The 25,422-nt window shown below is 39.3% G+C and overlaps 1 long non-coding RNA gene across 1 annotated transcript; it reads left to right on the top strand.

Moving 5' to 3' along the window:
- The first annotated feature begins 414 nt into the window (after positions 1 to 414).
- On the top strand, positions 415 to 6,225 carry LOC121142288. Its single transcript, XR_005879267.1, has 3 exons — positions 415 to 4,556; positions 5,385 to 5,497; positions 6,176 to 6,225. It is a non-coding gene; the product is annotated as an uncharacterized LOC121142288 (long non-coding RNA).
- Positions 6,226 to 25,422: the final 19,197 nt, after the last annotated feature.

The raw sequence follows: 25,422 nt of genomic DNA, 5'->3' as shown, positions 1-25,422 counted from the left end.
ACATTTGACTTTGGATATCCAACACCAGCAAAAATCTTAAAGATCTCATGCACACTTGCTGAGTGGCAATGTTAATAAATATTATTGCCATTGTCTTTTGTAAGAGTAGGATTTCATTTTTGTGGTGGGCTTTAAGGATATAAAATTTATGGTGCTTCATCTACAAAACACAATATGAAGTCATAAACGTAAAATCAGGTATAGGCCTTGGCAGGCACCTATGCAAACAAGAGTTGCTAACATTTATTAGTTTGTTCCAAGCCCATCTCTTCCTCTTTGCTGTGGTTTCCCTGGAATCTTCTTGCTTTGCATCCTTACTTCCTTTGTTCCCACACTTCATCCCTGATTTTTGGAAGTATACCTTATACTGTAAACAAAGCGCCATTGCGTTGATTTCTTACTGTGTCTGGTACAGTGTGACAGATATCATGCACAAAATTAGTATGTGATTCATGTTTTTATCTTATAGTCACCATATACTCACAATATTCTGGGTAGTGAATCAGAGCTTCAGGCAGCCTGGTGTCAGAGTCTACACTTTTCAAGTTGGCAGCTCTGACAGAGTAAAGAAGAGTTTCTCAAAATAGAGACTCCTGAACAAGAGGCCGACTTAGTGGAGCCTTAGGAAAAGAAGCTGGAATGGAATTAGAAGGTTTGCTATATGAATGTAAAACAGTATGTCTCAAAACCTAAGGCAGAAGAGTGAGGGCATGGGTGAGAGGAGTATATCACATTGCAAAGCCTGGAGATGGTATCAAGGCAAGCTTTGTACACGTGAAGAACCCTCTAGTGTTGAGAACTCAGGACACAAACTAAAGGCAGAGCACAAGGTGACTAGGGTGTGGCTCTCAGAGAGAACTTCACGGGGCAATGTGCCAGCTCTTAAACTGTTCTTTATAATTCACCTTGAAATCTTAATTTGGCATCAAAATCTCTTTCCAGAGATTTTTCATCAATCTTTTCTTTTCTCATGTCAAGACAGACTGAGGCTATTAATCTCTCCCAGACACTGTGATGTTTGACACATATTGTATTACTAGGATAAATGGAATTATTAATAGAAATTCCAGGGAACCTGAAGGCTCCTGGGAAGCATATTTAAAATGGAGGAGACAGGATTATTTTATTTTCTGGGAAAGCTTTTAACAAAGGTACAGGGAGTACTGGGCTCACAACTTTGGCTGGGTCTGGTGCCGCACATGGTGGATTTGTTGTGTGTTGGCATGTGAGTAACACTTGTTTGTTGCCAATTTGGGTTGGATCTTATATGCCCGAAGGCAGTTTCATATGCTCACACTACTGTTTTGGTTAGGGAGTGCGATGGTGTTTAACTATCAAATTGACACAACTTAGAATCACTTGAGTAGAGAATCTCCATGTGGGATGGCCTGTGGGCATATGAGTGATGACGGAGTGTTGTTTGGACTATTTTAATGGATCTATACCTACTTCCTATCCAAAGATGACAAAACATGTATGAAAGAGGGGCTATATTCATCTTTGATGTGTTCCTGGTACAGCATCAGATCCATCCCCCTCCCCTTTGCGCTCACTCCACCCCTCTATTTCTTGGTCTTTGGTTTTTCTTATGCTTCTCCCTTACATATAATACAGCAGCTGTCATCTCTAAAAGGACGTGGTCAGATTCTTCTAAAGAACTTTATTCACTGTGAGATGTTCCTATAGTGTGCCTTACCCACTTTCTTTAATCTTGTCCTTTCAATTAAGTTTTGACTGAGTCTTCTACACCTGGGTTATGTCCCCCACTTTCCCACAGAGTTCGTTCTGATGAACAAATTGCCTATATTTCTCAGGCGTGAGTGCATTCAAGGAGTTTCAAGGGCAGTCAGTTCATAGTTTCATAATAAGCTCTTCATATGTGATCTGGGAATGTTTTTGAACAGAAAATCCTACATTATAACTTTTAGCAAGTTGAACCCACATTTGGAATATTTGACTTTCTGGCAAAAATCATCTCCTTTGATTTCTCCCAAGAAGAAGTACGGAGGCAATGGTACAATCTCTTCACAGTGGGCTTCTCTTTCTGACACTGCCTTTTCACTCAACCAACACAAGGAAAGTAGACATATCTGAAAATGAAATGCGGTCATCATCTCTCGGGCTGCACTGACTTCGATTGAAAGCAGAAAACGTTGCCCGTGATAAAGAAGTCATGGCATGATATATCCTTTATTTAAAATGGGTCGGGATTAATTTATTCTAATATTTGGCTGGGCTTACGAACTTCCGTCTTCTGTTTTGGGACAACCCATGTTTACAGCCCACCCATTATCTGTATAGGAAATAGGTCAAACAGCATTTGAGAAAGTGTTTTAATGCAGATTTAAACTGATTTGTGACCATTTTCTACTGTCTTTATTTTTTAAAAATTACTTTTTTTGCTAATTCCTTGAGAATTCATACAATGTGTGTTGATCATATTTCCCTAAGACCTTCCAGATCTATCCATCCTTAACCAACTTTGTGTCTCCCACCTCTCTCTCTAAGTCAGCTTGTGTTGTATTCTTGATGTATCAGAAATCATCAATCAATAATTTTAAAAAAAGATCATCCTTTACCAGGAGCTATCAAACGTCAATATCTCCTCAAGTTAAGGCTAGGCCTGCATGCACACTATGCAGGAATAGTCGTCTGGCTTAAGCTTGGGCAGGACTTGCAAGTGATGTCATAACCACTGTGCACATATCTACATGTGTCCAGTTGTGTTGGGAAAACACGGATACTGTCTTTCTTCATTCATCTTTCCTGCAGTCAAGTTTTATAGCCTTGCATCCTGTTTCCAGAGTTTTGGTCTCCATGGAGTGATCAGGTGCCTGCCAATGAGTGGCAGCATGTGGCCATGCTGTTCCCTCCCATGGAGACCTGGAGTCACCTCTGTCCCAGCAGGACTTTAATATGTTGCCTGGGAAAATGAAGCAGAGAATGCTGTCAGGTGTGGAGCTTGGAACTGAAAAGTCCTTTTTCATTCTCCCTGAAAATCATAAACTCATTCTCCACTTCTTGAAGCTGCCTCAGCCCTCAGAAAGCACCTACAATTCTGGAACTCTGCTAGACCTCTGATGCTGGTTTATCGTTGCGGGGGCCGTCTGAAAAGATCCTGCATGATGATCTTCCCAGATGCTTCAGCTACACAGGAAAGTAGATGAATCACTTCACTAACAAGGGTATTTTCTTAACAGCATGTATTGAAGAGGAAGGCAGGGGAGGGAGACAGCAATGAAAAAAGAAACCTGATTGCTTCTGTTTGAAATAACTATCTGATTAAAACAACTTCAACAATAACCAGACAAGCAAAGAGGAAAATATTCTCTGTCACCAAAAAGAGGAAAAAAACACACACAACAATTTTCACTTTGGATGGACCATTTCCTTTGAAATGAAAAGAAAAAATGAAGCAGTTACACCATGGGTGTCCCTAGTATAAGATGTATCCAACCTATAACTTCTGATTACTAGGAAATTCACAGAAAGTAAATTCAGATAGGATTAAGGAAGCCTCCAGGGACTAACAAGTGGGAGAATATTTATCTGTTTGTACCAAATAGTTGACTGAATAATGAATAACTATTAGCTTAAATTGCAAGAAACACAGCCATTTAACTGTGATCTAACATTTACATTTCCTTCTTTTCTCTTTCTCAATTGGTGTCTTTCAGAGCATCGGGGAGAGCATCTCACAGTGAAGATGGTGAAGATCGTTCTCACTGAATAGAAGCATTACTTTCTAGAAGGCTTCTGATCCTTTTTTTTTTTTTTTTGCTCTCTGAAACAGCACATGATAGGACATAGATCCACATGAAGTTACAATATGTGAGAACATGAAGAACCACAAACACAAGAGAAAATGCATGTTTATCTTGGGATATTTGTGCCTCCCATCATAACACACAGTCACCTCTTTTAGGTTCCAGAGCCCCACAGACCCCAAATATGATTCTCAAAGCCCCTTACATAAAATGGCATGGTATATGCTAACAGCATAAAACCATATACATCCTCCTACTTATTTTAGGTTCTCTCTGTATTAATTACAATACCTGGTACAATATAAATGCTACAGAAATGTTTTACTGTATTGTTTAGGAAATAAAGACACATGCAGTAATTTCTATCTTCCAGCCCAACCTTGATGGGACTCATGTACACTTGCCTTATGTATGCAGAGGGCTAAATGAAAAACAACTTGAAATAAAACACTAGATTCCAAGTCAGACCCATTTTGTCTGGTCCCTAGATTTTCTGTGGTAGAGGTTCACTTTCTAATCACTGGTTAATAACACTATCCCCTCAACTACGCCCTTTGGTAATAGACATATTACTATTAAGGCATACCTATGCATATCAGCTGATAAGTTAAATTTATATTTATATTTAATGTAAACATCCTCATTGGAGACTAAATCTGTGGCCAGAAAGCCATGTTCAACTTTAGATAATAATTTTCTCTTACAATAGGATATATGACAAAGTCCTTCTGAAATTGTCATACAAAGAAGAAAGGAACAAGGTGGGACACATAATTGTGGAAAGACCAGGTATGTAGGAGATATTGTCTGCAACACTTTAGGATAATAGCTCGGTGTAGAGAATAAAGGGCAAAGCATATAGCCTTAATGTGATTAATGGGTCTGAAATTATATTTTTATGTTTCTAGTTCTATGCAGAGCGATAATTTATAGTATTAATCCAAAATGTACCCAATTATCTATTTCTTTTCTTCTTTTTGAGCTCAGAGAATGGGTATAGAAAATTAGATTGTAGAAAGTGGATAATCTATTGGGTTTTTGTAATCTATTGGGTTTTTGTTAGTTTTTGTGTTACTCCAAACTTGCATAAAGGAAAGACTTGGTATATCAGAGAAAATATCTTGCCCAGAAGTAGTAGACATACGTGGATGAAGACCCATTAGACTAGAGAGATGATCCCAGCCTATACAGTGAAAATGAGGCGGGTTACAGAAGCCCCTGTGCAGCAGGAAGTAAGCCTGAGACATCATTAATACGGTGGGAAATCCTTAAGAGGTATAGCTGAGAAGTTACAATTCATCCACAAGCTCAGGGAAGAAAATTGTAAATGACTGAAATGTGCCTAAACACAGACATGAGCCAGCAGGCCAAAACAATATGTGTGTGTGTGTTTGGTGTGTGTGTGTTTGTGTGCATGCAGATGAATAATACATGGTCTGATCAAAGGCCTCCAAAGCCACAGAAAAAGAGAAAGTCTTGAAATCATGAGTGGAACCTAATCTCTGAGAAATCAGTTGAGAAAAAAATAGATTTTTGAAATACTAAGGACTTTATATTCTTACTTTCTTGAATTTGTGGGCTGAGGTTCATACCAATAATTTTTAAATCAAACCCCAGAAATATGATATTGGAAAGACTGTTCTTCTGTGGAGGTGAGGAGAAAAGAGAAGAAAAGAAAATAATACCTTGAAACAGGTGATGGGTCCTGAAGCATCATATTCTGTTCCCTGGTGAGTACCCACAGATGTGGGAGACTGAAAGGGTTTACACTAAAGCTTTAGTGCCACACTAGCCTGATGACCCTGTAGGCAATTTATCCTTGAAGGGCAGCAGGGTGTCATGGGGACCAGTGAGGTAAGCATAGGAATAGTCAATGGGAGCCACTGTCCACTGTCCACTGTGCTACAGGGGGCCACAATGGATGTGAAAACCTGTGACTAATTGGCAGAATTCTGGAAGATGGTTTTGTTCCTGTAAACCACCAAACTTATGCAATCTGTGAGGGTGAGGGCTACTAAAGGATGGGAAAATGGACTTCGTCATGTTTGTACAGCACAAATCACGGAATTATTATCATGCACTTAGACTGTATGAGATGATTCAAAAGAGATCGGATACATTTTGCATGGATGATTCTCAGGATACTTGGGAATGTTCCAAATTAGTTTATTTGTTTTAGGTATTCTATGCAGTAGAATATATGCATATACATATATATATATATAGTGATAGTTTAAGTTTTTTAATTATTGAGTTGAGTAAATGGCTGAATGAAGAATACTAGCTTAGATACAATTGCCAATTTTGAGAAATTAGGTGATGGATTTTGATGAATAATGATGGATGATGTATTTCTGTATATGTGTTTCTCATATTGGTTGATGAATAAAACACTGTTTCTCCAATAGATTCTGGGAAAGGTAGGTATGGAGAGCCCACCAGGAGAGACACCATGTAGCCACCAAAGGTTCTGACATTCTCTGGTAAGCCAAGACCATGTGGAAATATTTAGATTAATAGAAATGGGCTAGCAATTAAGACAAAGCTAGCCAATAAGAAGCCCTATCCATCAGCCAACAGTTCTATAATTAATATAGTGTCCATGTGTTTATTTGGGGCTGAAAATAGGGTGGCAGGACCTGGTGGAATAAGAAACTCTAGCAACAAAACAGCATCCTGCAGGACCTGGAGGGACAAGCAACAAAGTGGCATCCTGTGCTCTATATTTATGTATTAGGAGTAATGGTAAACACATTAGGACACAGTATGTGTCTAGAAGCTGCAATATACCCCCCCAAAGCACTGATCAGGAACTCCGTGTAAGCTGCTGTTCTTCCCTGAGAGAGAGACATCAGTTTTGACAAAGTTTGAGCTAGAGAAGCATCTGCCAATAACAGGAAGAGGAGAAAGAAAAATCCTCCTGACCTATGGATTAGGATCGTAGTTACTTGGTGAATTAACCGTGTGCGCACACATACACACACACACACGTGACAAAGCAAACAACACAAAAGATAGAAAGTAATAAATATTGAAGTTTCATATTAAACATAAATAGGCATGGAGCTGTTGCTGTCTACATGTACTCTCTACGTATTTCAATCTGGAGCATCCCCTACTGAGTTCTACAATGTCTTCTTATATCAGCCTTCCTTATGGTAACTCCCCAGTCATTTGCAGATTTGATTTCGCGTGCATGGAGCAAGAAGTTTTAGATCCTTGGTAAAGCAGTCACAGCACAGAAATTCTCCAGATTGTTACTATTTTTCCAAACCATGAATGCCTTATCCACATTTCAGGGGAACTCTTTTAGGGAGAATAGAAATGGTAACCTATGTCTATTTTGAGTCTTACCAAGCATTTCCAAAGCAGCCAGTTAAGGTTTTGTAGAAATCACAGCCTCTTTTTCTGTTTTTTTTTCTTTTTCATTTACTGAACTTCAGCATTTTCCTCACTTATAAATATAGGCAACAAACCTTGGTCCTATATGCAGGAGTTGTGACATTCTCATAATGGAATGATATACTCACATCATACTATAGGGTTTACAGATGTTTATGTCACCCACACCCATCACTACATCACGATTGTCAGCAGGTCTCCTTCTGTGCTATTTTTAAGTAGATGGTTGGTATATGAACAGTATCTACCCCCAGAGGCTACTGTGGACATTTACTGAGATTTGCACGTATGGTCTCAGCTCAGTTCAAGCCTGCAATAGGTCCTCCGTGATATCAATAAGAAAAAGATGACACTCATCCTTAAAGAAAATGCATGCTGGTCAGGACAATTTCTCCTTGTAATCCCCACTTAAAGCCAAAGTGGTGAGGTCCCCAAGGGGACACAGGCATGTGTTCTCAGGCCTTGGAGCACTACCCTTCAATTCTTCTCGGATTGATTTCTGAAGCAGCCCAAAGGCTACTGCTCAGGGTTGGGACTCACGGATTGATTTTGCTATGTTGACACAGCAGGCTGGCCCCAGTCTGGTTTATAAACAGAAGCTATATTATTTTCTGGTTTCATATTAAACCGAGGCAGGAAAATGGGTCTTACAGGATGGCTAAATTTTCTCTTCTGCAGTTTATTTAGAAGGTAGTGGGGGTGTGGAGGATTTAGAGAGGAGATAAGGAGCAAATAGTTTTTATTTCTAATTTTGTATTTAGCCATCTCAAGGTGTCTTCACATTGAGAAAATTCTGGTTAATGCACAGTGTGGCGGTTTCTTTTAGAAGACCAAATCTAGGCTGGGGATGCGGTTTCCTGTGGTTCTCACTTCCATATGTGAGGAGGCTTTGCTGTGTTTTCCTCCACAAGCAGTTATTTTTTGGTAATGGATTTCTGGAAGCCAAATTGTATCTTCCCTTAAAGGGTCATTTTGACTGTGTATCTACAACACCTTTTTCAGAAGGGGCTAATTATTATTGACAAAGAAGATATATATATAGAGAGAGTCTCTCCTGTTCTGGCCAATTGAATAAGCTCTTGTCCCAGTTTATTTTGTGTGGGTCTTCCCTTGAAGCAGTATTCTTGATTTGTGTTTAGACAGCAATAAAAATAAACATGGGAAGTCTCCCTTTATACAAAGGCCACGGCTCCCAGGATCTCAGGAACTTTTCGGGATTCTGTGTGTGACACAAGTTTCTGATGACTTTACCTGTGAGGTCACTTGGGAACAGAGTCATCATTTGCAGTTGGCTTATCATCCCTTTTGGAAAGCAAAACTGGCACTCTGTGGTGGAACCCACCCTTTGTTTTAAGAGCTTAGCCCATTTCTGGAGTGCAGTGCTTGCCTTTTGCTTGTCTGTGACCTTAAAGTAAGATGGCTCTCATCCCACTATCCTTCATATTTGAGTCTTTTCCCCCAGGATAGTACTGGACTTAACATTTGTTTTGGGTGTTTTCCGTGGTGACATACAGTGTTCCCATCGCCACAGGTCTGTTTACACTTTCTCTTTTCATAGACGGTTTGCTAGGGTCATGTTTTGGAGGTTGCCATTTGGTGGCACTGACTTGAATGTTTGTTCATCCTTTAGGATGTGGACCCTGGCGGAGAGAAAGAAGCAGGCCACTGCAGATTGTTGTGAATTCTGCGTCTCGCCGGCACCCTCTGTTTCATGGCTAGCTGTGTTGAAACACCCTCCATTACATGATCCCACCATGGAGCCTTCATATTTGTGATTGACTGGAACCCTCTAAAATAGCTGCTTTTCTTCCTGCTGGTTATTTTTGTCATCGTGATGAGGGAAAGAACTAGTCCTGATGGAAATTGTTATAATTTTACCTTTCTCTTCATCAGCTTAACTCCTGTTCCACAATCCTGGTCTTTCCTGGGTTGAACTGCCTCACTTGTCAGATCATACATTCTTACATTAGCTCTACAGTTCACCTCATCTGTGTATCTGGCTCTCTGACTTATAACTCTACATGGCATCTAATTCAAGGACTTGGTGTCACTTTCTTGTGTAGTAAGGCTGCTTTACTACTCTGTGGAAACATTTAAATCTTCCAGAGGGTTTTCATCTTTCTTTCTCTCTTTCACTTTCTTTCATTCTTTGTCATTCCAAACATAATTTTTAACACGTTCTAATTACATGCACCCTATAGAACTTAAAATATAAAAATCATTCCTGCTGTAAAAAGCATCTCACCAAAGCAGAAGATTTCAGTTTCATATTTGCAACCAGAATTCATGGTCAGTGATTTGCTGGATGAACTTCCAGATTTCTGTGCTTGCATCTGTGTTTCCAAAGTAATCCAGAGACTTTGTATTTATAATTACTGGGCTTTACCCATGACCCAAAGAAACAAATACAATGGGACTTGTAGAGGTCACACTATCGTGGAGAAAAATAGATAGTCAACAATGACCGTAGAATGCAACTGAAGCGTTCAGCAACTTGGACAATGCTAAATGCCATGGAAAAGTAAAACAGAGTCATGGGAATAAGAAGTTGGTGTATGTAGTGATGAGTGCAGCATCTGGAAATGGGATCCTCTGAGCAGCTCCATTGAGGGAACTGTGTCTGGACGAGACCCGGGAGGGACTTCCACACTCAGCTTGGGCTTGGCTAACATCTCCTCTACATTTTTCATATGGTCTAGATGGACCTTTCTTCTTCCACTTGTTTTTCATAGCATTTTGTTGCCTCTTTCTTAGAAACCAAGGGTGTAGAAGATTTAAAAATATAATGCACCACTTCTATTTGTTATACACAGAGATAGGTAAGGCTAAAATGAGAATCTGTATTATTTGCTAACATTATTAGTGAAATAATTAGGAAAGGTTTACCACATATTAATCATTCTTTTCAATCAAAATGAAACCAAAAGCAAACAAAATCGACAAGCGGCCATAAGAATATACATCCTTAAGCTGTAATGCAATTAATTCAGAGGTGAAAACTGAGGAGGCTGCAGGGTTGCCTATCACGTATGAATGAGTACTGTTGTCCATCATGTATGCACTACTACTATTGTCCATCATATATGAGCTAGTACTGCTGTCCATCATGTATGAACTACTACTGCTATACATCATTTATGAATGAATACTGCTATCCATCATGAATGGGTGAGTACTGCTGTCCATCATGTATGAACTACTACTGTTGTCCATCATGTATGAATTAGTACTGCTCTCAATCATGTGTGAACTACTACTGCTGTCCATCATGTATGAATGAGTACTGCTATCTATCATGTATGAATGAGTACTGCTGTCCATGAGTACAGCTGTCCATTATGTACTGCTATCCATCATGAATGAATGAGTACTGCTGTCCATGAGTACTGCTGTCCATCATGTACTGCTGTCCATCATGTATGAACGAGTACTGCTATCCATCATGTATGTACTAGTGCTCTGAAGACCTGAGTTCAGTGTGCAGAACCCATGGTAGGCAGCTTACCTGTAACTCTAGTTCACTTCCAGCCTCACTCATGTATATAATCCACTAGTGAGTATACACACATATTAAAGTAAAAACAATAGAAGGCAAAATATTAAGTTATTCCCGTGGAATTTTAAAGATACATGAAACACAAAATTAAAACTGTAGCATTAAATAGATAATCAAAGTCAGTGTTAGAAATACCCCCAGTAAAGTGAAAATTTTACTGTGAGCATAATAAAAGCAATATTCTTAGTTGTTTCTAACACATGCAACACCGATTTGAAGAAAACATAGTTTAAAATAAATTGGTATATTTAGAAAAATAATATGCAAAGCATAAGTAAAACAAAAGGATTTGTAAAGAAAGGAGTGAATTGCACAAATATTTTAAAACGTTGAATAATCAATATCAGCTTACTTTGTATATTAGTTGAAGTAAAGCTGATAAAGAAATAGTTACAGATGTTGAGAATAACTTCTAATGAAAGAATAACATGTGCTTTAAAATACAGAATATCAATGGACTGCATAGTTTAGAGAAAAAGTTCAAATTGACTCAAGAAGAGTAGATAATCTTATTCAATCAATTACCATGAAATAAAATATGGTCAAAGATATTTCCTTAAAGAGAACACTATAAAACATTCATCTTTAAGATGGTGGGTTAGAATGACCGAATTTCACTTTTCTCAGCTATTATAAAAAAAATTACCAGAAAAATAAGAGAAGAAAGTGAAATGTCTTTTTACTGTAGGCTGTTGATGAAGCATCGGAGTGCGTCAGTCTCTGAACTGCATAGCTACCATAAAGGTTGTCTCTGGAAGGACAAGAAGATAGCCTGGAGGCTGCTCAGTGTCTCTGCCTCTGTGACCAGGAGCTGGAAATGTCACAGATGTGCACTGTGATGTTGTGTGCTTCCTCAAAAGACAGGCAGGGACGGAGCCGATGGTCTGCTGACGAGAGCTCCTAGACTGACCTTGGCATACAGAGAGAAGGAAGGCCACTTGTTTATAGGCCACAAATCCAGCTCTCTCCCCTGCCCACATGTTCTGATTGAAGCTGCATGAGAAGTTTTAGTCAAACGAAAAGCTTAAGATCTAAAACAAGCCCCAATCCCAAGTGTTGCAGTGTTATTAATTATCTACTATAAGAAGGGATACAGTACAAAAAAAAATGTGTTAGGTACAGAATACTTTCTGCGACACGAAACTGGCTCTTTTGCCAAAACTGTGAGGCTATTATGAAATACGCTATTAGGATTAAAATAGAATTTAATTGCTTTCATGAAGCATATCTTAAAGGAACCATGCATGTGTATAGGTGAAAAACTATAGAAAGAAATGTCACCTGGAAGTTTGAAAAACAGGTGCCTGATAAAATCTGCTTTGAGAGAACATTATTTTTTCTAAGGCAAGAAAAGGAAAAGTCTTATGCTAAGAGTGTACTGTGTTAAAAGTTGCAGCATATGGAACACAATGGGAGAGCCCTCCGTCAAGCAAAAAGTTGAAATCCTTTCTTACAGGAAAAGCAGCAAGGTAATCTTAGTAGACCCACGAGTTCCCAAAATGCCGCAGTCAACTGTAGTAACCACACCTCAAAAGAAGGAAAATAACATGAGTCCAAGCTTTTCTCCTCAGTGAAACCATTGCCGACCCGTAGCTGTCATGGCACTCTGGTGAGAAAAGGGAGAGAAAGCAGACGGCCATCCTCACAGCAAGGAGGAGCCAGCACAGCCACTTCCATGACGGAGAGAAAATTCACTAGATCTCTTCAAACATAAACAATTTGACCCCACAAATCCACCTAGTGGATGTTTTTCCACTTTTAAAAGCACACAGATATCTAGCATTATAATTACAAAAGTTTTATGTAATACTTGGCTCAGAGAAAATTATTGGAAACGAACTATGAGTAGGGATGTAATTAAATACACCATTAATATTTAAATACCTAATATAAGAACAGTTCAAAATGAAGAAAATAAGTTTGGGAGCAATATATTGTACCTACCTGATACCTTGCCTTAAATTCCTTCCCCAATCCAAGGCAACTTTGCTTCTCCATGAAGCCTTTGTTTACCTTCATAAACACAGATATATATCCTTGGCAAAAATGAAACAAACACTTAAAACAAAGTGTCTCGCCGGGCGGTGGTGGCGCACGCCTTTAATCCCAGCCCTCTGGAGGCAGAGGCAGGCGGATCTCTGTGAGTTTGAGGCTGGGCTGGACCGACAGCCTCCAAAAAAATACAGAGAAACCCTGTCTCGTAAAAACCAAAAAAAAAAAAAAAAAAACCAAAAAACAAAAGACAAAAACAAAAACCAAAACAAACAAAAAACAACAACAAAGTGTCTCATAACTCTCAAGTGTCCCCAACCTTCCAGTAGATTACATTTCTATTGTGATGCAAACTTATTGTGGTTAATGTATTCATACCTTATACATTATTTTGTTAACTCTTTGGACTTTTTGCTGCTCCAGAGAAAACAACACCAGAAGTGCCAGAAACGATGCCAGAAAACTGACATTTTAATTACAGAGAGTTGGTGTTGGCTAGCCTGTTGGTAAACTAGTTTGCTGCATGTAAGTGGGAGTACAGAAATGAATTTTTGCATTGTTCCTCCTGTCTACAGTCTGCATACTTATAATCCTGTCCTTGCTCAAGAAGAAACACATTTGGAGTACTCTCTCTCTCTCTCTCTCTCTCTCTCTCTCTCTCTCTCTCTCGTTATTCTTCATCCTCCATGAGGTTTATCATCCTGAGCTTTTTTCCTTCTACCACATTAATGTGCCATATCACATTCTACAAATAGCATTGGAATTCAAAGTAAGATTTTTTAAAAATTCAATATTTTGTATGCAAATCATAAGTGTCCTCCTGAGCATAGCAAAGAACATCACAGGATTTTCCAGAATTCTTATCCCAGTTTAAGATTCACTGGTTAAAAAAAGACAAACCACACCCAGGGAAGCTTTACCCAAACCCTTCTCGATATATCCCCTTCAAGGTCCTCTCTCAGTTCCCAGCTGCCTCAGTTTCTTAAAAGCCTGGCTTTTTATTTCTCTACACAGTATTTCTTTGGCTCCTTGGAAACAGAGATAACATTCAGAAAGAATGAATTCCTAGAGAGCTCATCAAGTGGATTGATTAATGTGGTACTCTACTAAAAGCATAACCACCCCTCAGTTTGGTGGCCATACATTTGAGCGATGACATATTATGAACATATTTCTTTGACTGTAGTTGTACTCAAGAACATCTCTTGCCATGAATTCTCTTCTGTACATTCACGTTTTGCAGATACAATTTCCATGCTTCCTTCTCCTAAAATGAAGGCCATTAATCTAACTTGGAGTTTAGAAATAAGAAAGTCACGGCCCCTTTGTGCCCACAATGAGATATCTCTGACTTAGGGGTCACTTGCCATTACAGTTACAGATCTAAGGAGAAGCCTCAGTGTTCTGAGACTCCTTGTCTTGGACACAGTCATTCGCAGCCTAGAATAGCATCTGTATTGATTCTTATTCTTGGCTGCACGGTCTCCTTGCTGCTTTGCTCTGACTGCCACCTCCAGCAACTAACTGACCTCTTCTACTTTTAAGATTTTGGATGCCATCTTAAAATCCTAGTCTCTTTGGCAATCGGCTGCATTGCTCTGGCACGTAACATTTCTCTGCCTTTTCACCTGTTACTTTTCTCATTGATCTCAGAATATCTCCTTCAGTTTCCTGTAGTGTGTGTGTGTGTGTGTGTGTGTGTGTGTGTGTCTGTTTGTGTCTGTGTGTGCCTGTGTGTGTGTGTGTACGTACACGTTTCCCACTAATACCCAGACCAAGCAGAGAGTACTTTGCAAGACAATCACGGTGTCCTGTACCATGTGTTGCTTCTCTACCAGACTTCAAGCAATACAACATGTCCAGCACATCCCCGTGTCCCTTATTTGAAAACCCACATGACCCACTCCAGAATTTCAGGATTATCTGACTTGTTGAATTCCTTATCCAGGGTGATGACGTGTGGCTGATGCTTTCAGAAGAATTGTCAGAAGAATTGTACAGCCGTGCAGCTCCAATAGTATTGTGTCTCATGATGCTTCAGCTTTCCAAATTTATTGTGTGTCTGTGTCTGTGCCTCATATTGGTCAGAATACAACTTCTAGGAGTCAGACTTTTCCTTCTACCATACATTCTAGGCTTTTAACTTGGGTCATCAGAATTTTAAGCCAAGCACTCTTACTGCTGAGTCATCTTGATAGATTGCACATAGATTTTTAAAGTGATACCAGCAAGCATGAGAGCATTTGTAAGGAAAAAAGAGGTCAGGTGGCAGTACAATGTTGTCTCCCTTCTCCCTGCCTCTTACAGGGCGCAGTAGAGATTTTTTCTGTTCAATCCATCTTGCAAAGGAAGGTGGCACTTGAAAACTACTTTTGTAGTGGGCAAAACACCCACTGATTCAGAATTCAAGTTAGTTGTTTTGAATACATTTGTTACTAGTTCATTCCCAACTGACATATTAAAAAAAAGAGTCAAATTCAAAAGTTCTTATTAAGCATAGTGAAGCAGATATGATCTACATCTTGAAAGACCTAAGCAGATTCCTGAATTTGATGAAATAAAGAAGGAAGGAAGAAAGGAGGAAGGCAAGAAAGACAGACAGGAAGGAAGAAAGAAAGAAAGGCAGAAAGAAAGAATGAAAGAAAGAAGTGATCAAGGACACCCAAATAGCACTTTAGGAGTGTTATATTTTAAATTTTTACTTTTTTCTTCCAGGGTTCAATAGCTCTGCACAATAAAATAATAGCTATTTCCACAGTGGCATTAATAATTTTACAGAAACTTTCATACATTATTTGTCAGCTATCAGCTGCTTTGCAGAAGGTACCATCCTTTCAGTGTCACCCTGAAAGAAGATGCTTTTTGCTGTTGCATGATGCCATCCATGACTGAATCTAGAGCTCTGATTTGAAGGGAAGGTGGCAATCTCCTTGGGCTTGAAATTTATGGGTATTTCTTTTGATGGGAAATTTGATAAATACCAGATTAAAATAAGATACACAGGAATGAATTCTCTGCACAGCCTAGGTTGGAGTCTGTTTAGTAATTTGCACAAGTGGTTCTCATTGCCAGAGAATAGTTTGAAAACGTAGGAAGATGAGACATACCTCTCCTGAAGATGACACTGCACCCAGCTTTAAATCACGTCCCTCTGAAAGACGATTATTTATTGAAATAATTGTAGAAGTTGACAATTTTTTCTCCTGAGAAAGTTTCTTTTGTGCCTTATTCATAATAGAATCAGTCTGAGAAAAAGGTCTCCATTGACCTAGTTTCTATCTTTTCCGGTATGCCAATAATTCAAAGAACCCAAATTTATTCATCTGACACCATCTCATCACAAATAACAATATTTCTGAATACAGAGTGTAGCGCTTTTCAAGAAGTGAAAATTATTCCACACATATTTTCTCATTAATCCTCTCATGCTATCTTCTCCGCATTTCAGGCCTGTGGAAATTGAGATTGAAAGAGGCGAAGTTACTTACAGTAAAACACATGCCATGATAAGCAAAGAGCTTGGAAACAAACTCACAGAGTGCCGTTTGTACTGGTCGGCAGTTCTGTCTTCCACTCATCACTACTGCAATGTTTTCTGTGCAAGTGCAGCGTTCCTTCAACAGCTAAGAATATATTGTAGGACAATTAAACATCTGCCTAATTAATCTATGCTACCAGCAATGCCTTGTTTCAAAGTCCAATACCCCACCAGGTCTGATCTATGAGACACAAATTCATTTGCAAGAAAGTAAGCTCCTTCCATACCACTGCATGGAACTTGAATGTAGCATCATGGCCCTGCCATCATTCCCATTGGCTTAGGCTTTGATCATCTGCTTTGCCAAGGGCAAGATTTATATGCATGAACCACTTTTATTCCAATAATGAATGCATTACTTTCCCTCAAGTGTACTGTGAAAAATTACTATGAAGTCATTATTCTGGCTCAGCTGGTCAGGGTGAGGATGGGGATGAGGAAATGGTCCTTCAAAGTTTAAACTTTTAAAAATACACCTCTCTCTAGGACTCCATCCTTTCCACTTCAAATGTGGAGAAAACACACTCAGTCCATTATAAGGGAAACCATAGTCTCCATTTAGAGAGTCCAAAATATATACTTCCCAGACTCCTTTGCAGCTAGGTTCTATTCTTAGATGAATTTGCATGGGATCCAGACATCAGAAATGAAGTGGATAACATTAAATATGATGATATATAAGCATTTTTGTTGTGAGGGCTCACAGTGATTCAACATGGCATCCATGGAATGGCCAATGGTGCCATTGTTGTGAAGAAGCATTTGTGACTATAGTGCTATATTGCTAAAAGTTAGCTGATGTTCACTCTTTGACTTTCTTGCACATTGGTGTGACCTTGAAACTAAAAGTTCAAGAGCAGTTCTTCAATGTTCATTCTTTCAAACTTTCTAAAGATTTTGGAAGCACACCCTCCCTGTAACAGAATCATTTAATGTTGACTGTGTTTGTGACAGTTGGTGATACTAGTGAAGGTACAGCCTATTTCCCACTCTTAAGCGCTAAGGAAGAGATACTGAGAGCACCATAGAGTTGAAGGACTGAAATCAAATATTCTTTTTGTCAATTAGTAAGTGAAACTGTTTCCATTTTATCATCTTAATAATGAATCTCTTAAAACCAGCTTTGCAGGAGTTTTGTGAATACTATAAGTAATTACGTGTATGAAGTGTTGAATTAATTAGGCTGGTATTATTTGACTTTAATAACAATGTGCTTTAAAGTCTCTTAATAAAACTGGCTTAAATAAGGAAGGAATTTGTCTTTGATAATAACTAGGAGTTTCAACAAAGGAGCGTCTCATGGAATGATACAGTCTTGGCTCAACGAGGTCATAACAGTTCAGTGAAGTAAACAGACCAGTGCCTGTATTTGCAAATAACTTTTTATTTGAACCTTAGTCCTTCAGTTCTCCTGACATTTGCACTGTAAAGACTGCATTGAAGAGTTGCCATGAGATCCATGGACCTTCAGGTTGCCAAAGCTAAGCTACTCACTCTCTGACCATTTGAAGCATACATTTCAGAACCCATTTTTAAACAATGACCCTACTACTCTTCCCTCTGGCACCCAGGAATAGTTTTGTCCTAAATACAGATACTTATATGCCCACGGGACTCTAGAAGCAGCCAGCAATTTTACCAATCTCCCCTTTTATGACAGAGAAGGAGCGGCATACTTGTCATCTTCCATGAGATCGTTGGCTACCACTGGGCTAATAACTAGCTTAGAGCTCTACAAAGAAGGAAACAGTTTCTTGGGGATGGTACATGTCATTCATTGCATCACTTGGGAGGTAAAGGCTGGCATATCTCGGTGAGTACAAAGCCAGTCTAGTCTATATACTAAGAGCTATCAAGTTGAGGGCATGGATAAAAGTGAAAAGAATGAACTGACATACATTAAACAAGGTCATGATATTTACTCAGAAGCTAGTGAGAGATACCCATCTATATATTTGATGTTCTACAAGAGAACAGATTTACTTAGTTGGTTGCAAAAAAATGTCTATATGTAACACATCACAAAGTACCTGAGAGCAAGGTAGATGCCCCCGAATTTCTAACTGCTTTGCCCAACAGTGTTGCTACCTACTTAGAAGTAGAACATGAGCACTGGGCTAGGAGTTGAACATAGTATTTTATTGTAGTTCAAACTAAGACTACATTGTGACCAACAGTCTACTTTAACTTCTCTTTCCACAGGTCTAAGGGCCATTCTCATTGTTAAATGAAAATACTCATCAGAAGTCCTGTACCTGGGGCTGAGGAGTGCTTAACTACTATTGGCAAAGCTGTCTATTAAGCCTTCAGTACAAAAGGAAAAACAAATATACGTGTTTGACTGAATTTGTTTCTCACATTATTTGTTGTGCACACTAGCGGGAGACTTGTTGCAATATTCCAAGACAGAACACATTCATGTTCTATGACTAGAGTGCTTGATTTTCAATAGAAACCCATCCCTGCTGAAGCTTAAGGTCACCCAGTGGTGCAAACTTTGTGCTTCCATAGAACATTCTTTTTCACACATTCCGTAATCTCATGTTATCAGCTATTCACCTGTACCAGCTATTGACCTGAGTGGAGTGTCTACATTCAAATGGGCTTTGGGAAATGGCTAGTAACCATGCGAATGCAAGAAACTGATACCAGGAAGTAACTCAGAGCTATGAAGACCAAGCAGGTAAAGATAATCAAAATTACTCCAGGGTGACATCATCTCAAGGGGACAAGCAGACTCATGTGACAGGAAATATTAGATCTTAAGGTGTGAATTTTAAGTAGAGAAGAGCAGCATTGTGTGTGTGTGTGTGTGTGTGTGTGTGTGTGTGTGTGTGTGTGTTGCCTGAATTTCAGGTTTCATAGATGAGCTCACAATTTTCTTTCTCTCTATAGTGTTTTCTATGTGCAGGAGTTTCCACAAAGTCTCTCTTTAGAAAATACAGTGTATTGGAAAAGGAGAGACTTGGGAGAATTTTTAAATCAGTTGCAAGTTTCAGAATTTCATTTCTGTGTCTTCTAAAGTCGCAAACTCCTTTTCAGCCATTATAAAAGTTAAGCTCTTGTTCCCCAATGTTAGTACTTTAGGCAATGAATGCTGAAGTATCCAGAGACTGGAAGCAAAACTTTTGTGTGTCAGTCAAGTCACAAGAAGTACAGAAACAGCCTTCTCTGATAGTTGAAGCTTCAGATAGGAGGGGCAAAGCCCTTTGAGAGGTGGCTGTAACATCTTCCTTCTGGGATTATAACCAGGGTATGGCTTTCTCCTCTCCCCACCGTTATGACATTTCACATTCTATCCATTCCTTGGTTCAAATTACCTGATGCTACTACTGTTCTGTAAATCCTGACACCGCCCTAAAAGGTGTCTTTCCCTCATGTGGTGAGCTTTATTCTTGCTTCCTACTCCTGTAATTTCAAAACATTGTTTCTCCATTTGAACATGTTTGCAAAGCAGCTTATAATCATTTAGACATTCTGCTCCTGTGTTAATGTGACACTTGAAAAAGAAACAGGGATTAATCTGGGAAATATGAAAGCACTATGGGAAAGTATAATCCTTCCTCCAGGCAAAACAGAGCCAGTTGACGATGGCCATGGTGGCGCTTGCGGGGATTCTATGGAAGTAGGGTTATATTTTCTGTGTCTGGTCAACATGGTGGCAAGGAAAAATGATTACTTCAATGTACTCCACGACTCACTGTTCTGCTGCAGGAAACACTGTCAACACGTTTTCTAGCATATCCTCAAAGACAAACTCTGAAAATATTACTTGACGTTTATTTTGAGCTTATATGGACTTTCTAAGACAGAAGTGAATAAATTAACAACTGCTCAAGAAATGATACGATAATTTAAAAAGAATGGCTATTACTAAGGCGCTTTTACATTGCTTTCTTTATTTTTACTTTATGTGTATGTTTTGTCTGCAGGAATGGTTAGCACATGCATGCAGCACCCACAGAGACCAAATGAGGGCATTGGATCCCTTGGGACTGAACTTGTAGTTTTAAGTTGCCATATGGGTGCTGGGAATCCAACCCTGAGCCCTGCAGCCTTTGTTCTAAATTTGTAGTCATCTGCCCAGCCCCTATACTAATATGTTTCCATGCTTGCAATGCACAGAAACAGCACCAATCAGAAGAAACCTTTTGAAATTCTGAACCTAACTCTGGGTTTCTCCGACATTCTCTACCTAGAATGAGGGATAAGAAAAAACAGAACAGATGTTTGACAAGTCTGGTCTCACTCTGGACACCAGAAAATTGAAATTTTATTCAGATCGTGACTAACTCCTCTGAAGTCTCACCTCCGTAACATGTATTTCCTATATGCAGGTGTGCATGGCTCCAAGCCATATTCATGACACATCCTTTTCCCTATATATGTATCTTTCATAAGGCCCTCAACCTTCTAACCACAGTGATTCCTGATTGAATGAGATGATGACAGTATATATAAAAAACTGAATAGAATGACTGAGTTAACCTTTCAACTTATGAACCTAGTTGTTACTCTCACTCTCGAGTTTCAGGCTAGACTACATTGGATAACTTTGCTCCAGAGGGGCAAAGGGTGACTCAGTTAGGCTTTGTGGATCACACCATTATTTTTGTTACTTCATGACCTTGTCCCACAGGGCACATCAGTCATAGGCAATGCTAATCCTGTGGCGTGTTTGTGTTCTCATAAAATTATCAGTCCCCCAAGCAAAACAGCTGGTACGTTTAGTTCAGTGACCATGGATGTAGATACCAAAGAAATTCTACTTGCTCCTACCACAGGAATTTTCTGACGCACGGCCCCATGGCTTGCAACGTTTGTCTCCTGCAACTGGGTAGGCAGTGCCCACTTTGACATGAGTTGTCCTGGGATGCAGCAAAGCCTTTACTGGTACCACGACTGTTCTCCATCTCATGACCCAGTAGTGTCTGAAATTATGGACAATGACTATAAGTTATAAAGTGTAAGTGGTTGGAATTGCCTCTCAGGACCATTTATTTGGTTGAATCCATTTTCCTTCTCCTCCCCCTCCTTCTCCTTTTCCTTGACTTTCCCTGTCTTCTCCTCCTTTTCTGCCTTCCACTTCTCCCCCTCTTTCTCCAACACTGTGACTAATCTTTTTCATCAACTCCTCTTCCCTGCCCTGGGCCTGTCCTTGAAAAGTAATGAGAACAAACAGCTTCAGTTGAAGTTTCCAGAAAGAAGACTTTAGCACCCAGGGACATCTACTTAAACAACCTCGACCACATTTGAGGGAAAAAAAAAGCAGCAACGAGTATAAGTCAGAAAGGGACAGCAGCGTGCTAATTGCGATGCATGTGTGTCCACTCTTCACAATGCATCAGATATATTTCTATGTAATTCGACTTGCCCTGTACAGCTCTCTGAAGCTGAATCTACTTGGTACTCTATAAACATAAAGAAAAACCATAAGGCCAACAGGCTTGGCAAATGGTAGAGCCAGGACTCCTTTCCTATCGAATGCAGAGTAACCATAGTGATTTCTACACATTCGTGTGGAAGAATTTCATCTGGAGATTATTACTGCAGCTAGAGAGGTGGTTCAGCTATTAACAGGGCTTGGTTAACAATCACAAGGACAAGAATTCAGATTTCAGCATCCACGTAATAGGTAGAGTGACCTGAAAATGATAAATGACCTTCTTCTGGCTTTTTTAATGTACATACCACACATACACACACACACACACACACACACACACACACACACACACGTGGATACATACATATGTGCATAACAATAAATAAAATACATTTGAAAGTCTATGTATTAAGACCTAAATCATCATAACACCTATTACTAAAATTAAATATAGGCATATCTTATTTGGACATTAAATGTTTTGAGGAATACTGATGTGTGTGTGTGTGTGTGTGTGTATGTGCTGATTTATAAATAATTATCATACATAGTCTTATTTCTATGGAAAAATATATTTACTCTCAGGACACTAAATACCCTTAGCTGTATGGGTGGTGGCAACACCTTCCTGGGGACAGAGTGAGTGTCTTCACAGTGGCGAGAGGAGCACAGAGGACATAATCATGTCAGGGAAATGCCTGTGCTGTCCTAGTAGCAGAAAGCATCTCTCTCACCAGGCAGGGTTAAGGACAGTAAATGGATGCACTCATATCAGAGCCTTCACATTTGCTGTCCTTCACAATGATTCCGCACGCTCCCTGCCATGGGTGGAGGAGGTAGAGGCCTGTGCATCTTTTATTAGCTCGTGTGCGTGTTAACTCTGAAAGAGAGCCTCAGCAGTGCTCTGTCCTCTCCACCATACAGCTCTCAAGTCACCTCCGAGTCCTGACACAGCTCAGTGAGCCTCTGATACAATGGCAAGAGCTCTGCATCACAGTTGAAACCTGTTTGCCAAGCCTCCGTCGCTGCCTAAAGTGGAGGGCCAAAAGTCTACCAGTTTATGTGTAGGACTACCTCCGAAAGTGTGATTTGTTGCCCTTGTGTTGCCTTGGACCTATTGCTTACTGAGACAATTTATGCTGCTCAGAGAGAATATTCGATTATATTAACTATGCACGATGTTGGGATGACACTTACTTCATTTGGCCTTCACTTAGTCATGTATGTTTGTATTTCATGGCTGTTCTCTAGGCCAGAATGAAATAAACACAGCAGCATTGAGATCTGACCTAATTTATTTGGCTAGATGTGGCACCTCAAGATAAAACCAGAATGAAAAATTTTCACTGATATTATTAATGATCCTTTCAAATTATTCTCTTCTTTTTAACAGCTGAGTTGCTCTCTTAAGCAGTATTTCTTGAAAATGTATTTCCATGCATATTTATAAATTATAAGATGTCTCTCTGAAATATTTTCCTCTTGTTACTTTTCTTATACTTGTGATTCAGTTTTGTTTTACTCTCTAGTGTGGACTGCTTTGGTAGAGTCATTATGGGAATTTCAGCATGGGAGAAAAACTAGCAAAAACAGGAAGTATTGCATACTGAAGTCAAATTTAAAAACTGGATATTTAAAAATGCGTGATTTAATTTGAAATTTGTGATTTTTGTGAAGATAAGAAGCTTGGGTGAGGTTGTAAAATTACCTGCTTAGAAATCATTATTTTCCATAACGTTTCTAGTAAATAGTTGCTTGAACACTGTAATTAGGTATTTAAGGTTACTTTCAATGCCTAATTAAAAGTAGACTTTAGAGTTTGTATGTATTAAACAAAAACCAATTACTGTGGTCTCAGTGTTTATATCTCTATCCTGTGCTGTGAACTTAGGCAGTGAAGTCCTAGCCTCCACGGTGGTGAAGCATGGGGATGGAAGCTGCCCATCCAGGAGAGATATATCAAGTGAGAGGGCTCATGGGAAGGATATGTACCCCCGTAGAGAGGATCAAGGAATCTGCCTCTCTTACCAGCTGAACACACAATGAAAAGTCTCTTCCTCCAAACCTGGAGGCTAGGTCTTCCCAAAGTAACCTGCTAGAGTCCTGGCCTTCAGCTTCCCCACTTCTCAAAGACTGGGGACTTATTTCCTGTTGTTTAGGGGATACGTGAGTTATTGTCTTAAAGCACCTTAATTGGACTGAGAGTAACAGGATGGCACTAGGAATGATAATTGGATCAAACAGTGTTTTATTTATCTGGAGTCTATCTGACTTAATAATCTCAATACTTAAAGAAGAAGTCATTGGGATTCTTAATAGGACTCTTGAAATGGTATTCACAGTACTTCGAGGATTATTTGGCCAGAATAAAGTTTTGTAAGTATATATAATAGTGATTCTGAAAACAGTGATTTTGAAAACTATGATTCTGTTATTATTATGTTTGTAATTTTTTGTTCAAATTAGGGCCATTTGTGGGATGTGTAGAGAAAATGAAAATTCTAGAAAGAAAGAAAAAGGGAGAAATGCAAACGAAACTTTAGTTAGGTATCTAAGGAAGAATGCGGGAAGAGAATGGGATGGTATATATTTGAAACTTTGGTTCAGATGATATCAACAAAGTTTAAAGTATCAAAGTCAGAGAAAATCAGAGGCTTTTCTAAGAATAGCACCCCTAATTGAGAGGAAAGGAGCTATGGGGAAGAAGATACTGAAGTAGAGTTTATGGAATAAGCATGATTGACATCTTTGGCTTAGGAGAAGCTCCTGTGTGTCTCGAATGGTATAGAGGACAGGGACAGGGCCCCCAGACTGTTCTCCGCTATAAAGGATGTCTAGCAGCAATGCTTGCACAGCCTGACATGCTTGCATTTCTGAGAGAACAATGCACAGTAACACAGCTTGTACTTTAGCCCCTGGGCAGAAAAGCTGCGCAGTGGGTCTCTTGCAGGGCTTCCCAACAGGTAATCTGTTTATGCCTCCGATGACTCCATCTGACACAAAGCACACCTCTAGGTTGAGCTGCAGTGTACTCTGCGCTGGCATCTTCTTTAAAACTTGTTCCTCAATGACAGTTTCCTTGGTGATGGCCACTGCTGTTCAAGGCTTTCATTTTCTTCTCATTGTTGAAAATCTGGTTTTCGTCTGTGAATTTATTATTCCTAGTTCAGTAAAGTCTTACCGAGGTGTCCCTGGGGTGTGTCCAAACACTTGTCCACCATAAAAAGCCACTTCTTTCATGTGTAATTAATAGGCAAATCTTCCAGGAAATCAGACTGAAACGTATCTGCACACTTATATTCTCATCTGATTTCAACTACCCTGGAGAGTTAATCACCTGATTATTCGGGGACATGTTGTTCAACTGCTAGAGACTGCCTTTGCTTTCTTTCATGCAGCCTATATTATGTGCACATATGTAGACATAAATGTGTATATAAATCTATATATTTGTATATGTACATATTCAGAACATAGACCTTATTAAGGAAAATGAGTGAATACACACACACACACATTCATTATTTAGGTATAAAAGATGTTTACAGAATGTTTTCTGAATTTACTTTGTACAATAGTCTATGTCTTCAATGTTTGTACTCACAGTCCTTGTTTATAGTAGTCATTTCTTTATTAGTGAAAAACTGTAAATGAGGGGCTTTGTTGAAGTCTGATTGTTTGAAGACTACTTTCTGACTGATGGACATCAACAGTGGCATATAGAGCATAACATCCACTGTATGATGGGGAATGTTCTTCTGTGTGCTGTGAATATATGTTT

Source organism: Mesocricetus auratus, unplaced genomic scaffold (genome assembly GCF_017639785.1).
Source record: "Mesocricetus auratus isolate SY011 unplaced genomic scaffold, BCM_Maur_2.0 Super-Scaffold_100009, whole genome shotgun sequence".
In the NCBI taxonomy this organism is placed as follows: domain Eukaryota; kingdom Metazoa; phylum Chordata; class Mammalia; order Rodentia; family Cricetidae; genus Mesocricetus; species Mesocricetus auratus.
The sequence above is the reverse complement of the archived record's forward strand: the minus strand, read 5'-3'. Positions and strand labels throughout refer to the sequence as shown.